The following is a 2,714-nucleotide window of genomic DNA, read 5'->3' on the forward strand; positions in this document are numbered from 1 at the left end:
TCTTTAAGATGGTATAGACAAGTATCACGTAGAGATAGCGGTGAAAAATCAACTAGAATTAGTATGATGGTTTAATGCTATGACATTGAAGTGAAAACTTCAATTGTAACTTGTAGTTTAAATGGGCATGGCAGCACCCAACAAAATCGCTTGTTGTGGGGCAGCTTTTAAATCTTTTTATGGAGTTTGAATAAACTTGCGTACGCGATGATTAACCTTCCAGTTTAGCAGAAGTATGATCTTGTAATATATGTAACCGTTAGGATATGATTTAATTGTAATGATTTGTCAGTCAAGTATTGAATGTTTTTTTGTATGATTAGCTTAAATATTACGGTGAACTATTTCTCAACAAAATAGACTAGTCATTCTGCAAGTTGCCCAAGCTTGCCTGAACACATGAAGGTGTGGTCCATGGATGACCTTCTCTCCTACAGTGAAGGAAATGAGAGTGTCTGAAGGTGCAGATAATGAAGGCAACTTGAATGTAGGAAATGAAGGTAGCTTTACCTTCAAAAGGTAGGTAGCTAACTTCCCCAAGTGGCAATGAAGCCTACAACCTCAAGAATGTCATATTAATATCTTCAATACCAATTTAGTTGTCAATTTTGAAAACGAATGTCACAATGAAATTTGTCAATGACTGAAGCACCAACGCAAATAATGTCAACCTACAAACCACCAAATCTCCTCTATTTGCAATCATAAACCAAACCTTAAACAAGAAGATTAAGTGCATGAAGCATTTTGCATTATCAAGATCTCAATTCTACTATGCAAAGAATGGAGTTCTTTTTGTACTATCTTAGAGGCAATCCTTTTGTGTTACCAGCAATTATTTTAGATTTCATCGTAACCACAACAGAGTGATACAATTGGACACAACAAATTCTTGAAGACAAATATAATTCCATAGATTGATAGTCATGGGCACAAAAGTCACAATTAACAATATGAAAAATAGAAGCATATATGTTGGGATGGAATACAACACAGGAATACGCACGGTTTGAGGATTAGTAATATATGAAAATATACAGACATGCAGAAGTACATAGAACAAATTGGGAATGTCGACTGTTACTATTGCTGCTACTGCAATAGGTGTTGTTACTGGGGCTGCTGTTGTTCTTGCCCACCTTGCCAAATCCAAACAATATCTTGAAGAGTAGGCGTTATTTCTTCTTCCAAAATTTTCTGATATTCCAATGTATCTCCATTTGATTTCTTCATCTCCACCAAATGAAAAGTGGGAGTGACTTCAAAGATCCCAATGTCTATCAACAAGATCCCTTTTCTACCTTCCTTACTCCCTCCATTTTCAACAAACCTCCACCCCTCTTCGTCACCTTCAAGTTGACAAACTTTGCAGCATCTTCCAATTTAGAGATAAGAACAGTGGCAGGTTGTCTGGAAGTAAATCTGGCTTCCTTCTGCAAATAATCCTCCCAATTTAGAGATAAGAACAGTGGCAGGTTGTCTGGAAGTAAATCTGGCTTCCTTCTGCAAATAATCCTCCTCAAATAACGTAGAGATATCAAACCCGGCAGAAAGGGAAACAATATCAAAAGCATTTCAATTTGAAGGTTTGATTAGTTCTTCTTTTGCCTCAGAAGCCACATTGCTACTTTTAGAAGGACCATAAGCTTTTGTATCTGAACGAGTAACATGCCTCCTCTCTAGTTCAGGTTTACTCTGTTTGGAGCTCAACCCTTTCCCGAACCATGAAGTTTCCTTGACCTTAGCAAAAGAAACTCTGGTATTGGGGTTTGGATCCAATATCTTGGACAATAATTTACGTGCTTAGATGAAAACCAATTAGGACATTTGAACTTAGCTTTGCCAATTTTCCTATAAATTTGCGTCAAATTAGAATCATGAAAGATATCTTGCCAACAAGACATATAAGACAACCCCACAAGACCAAATGTCTACCTTAGCCCCATCATAGCCTTTACTGTTGATACCTTCAAGAGCAATATAGGCAGCAGTGCCACAAGTGGTGTGGAGAAGCCCATCCTGTCGCTTGGATTCAGCAAGAGCACTCAACCCAAAATTAGTGATATTTAGATCCTCATTCTCATCCAACAATAGATTTTCAAGCTTTATATCTCGGTGATATACACCCCTACTATGACAGAAATCAACTTTATTAACCAACTGTATAAAATACGTCCTTGCAAGTTGCAACATCCTCCTTCAACCTTCCTTTAGCCAACTTGTTAAACAGTTCACCACCTTTAGCGTATTCCATGACAAACTAAATCTTACTTTTGGTGGCCATTACCTCATACAGCTGCACAATGTTGGGGTGTCTAACAATTCTCATGATAGATATCTCTCGCTTGATTTGACTGCCACGCTCTGACTAGTTCGAATGCCCCTCCCATAATAAACCTTTGCAAAGGTGCCTTGGCCTAGTAGTCTCCCCAACTCTTACTTTCGTGTCAACACACTCGGTTTATATTCCATGCTAAGCTACAAGATCTAATATACTACTATCCAGCTAATATAATAAGAGTGACTTACCAAACATGAATTATTTTTAAAAAAAAACAGAAGCAACTCAACCGTCTTCGCAAAGATCATGCATTAACTTAATAGGCACCCCATAATGAGTAGCAGGCTCACAGTGCACTGGGGCATAGAATATAGCAGAAACACAATTCATACATCCAGTGTCATCAAGGACAAAGAAGGGCAGCTCTATTATA

The 2,714-nt window shown here is 37.8% G+C and overlaps 1 pseudogene; it reads right to left on the reverse strand.

Moving 5' to 3' along the window:
- Positions 1-1,110: 1,110 nt before the first annotated feature.
- LOC119982899 lies at positions 1,111-2,472 on the reverse strand (annotated as a pseudogene).
- Positions 2,473-2,714: the final 242 nt, after the last annotated feature.

The sequence above is a fragment of the Tripterygium wilfordii genome, chromosome 2 (assembly GCF_013401445.1).
Source record: "Tripterygium wilfordii isolate XIE 37 chromosome 2, ASM1340144v1, whole genome shotgun sequence".
NCBI lineage: Eukaryota > Viridiplantae > Streptophyta > Magnoliopsida > Celastrales > Celastraceae > Tripterygium > Tripterygium wilfordii.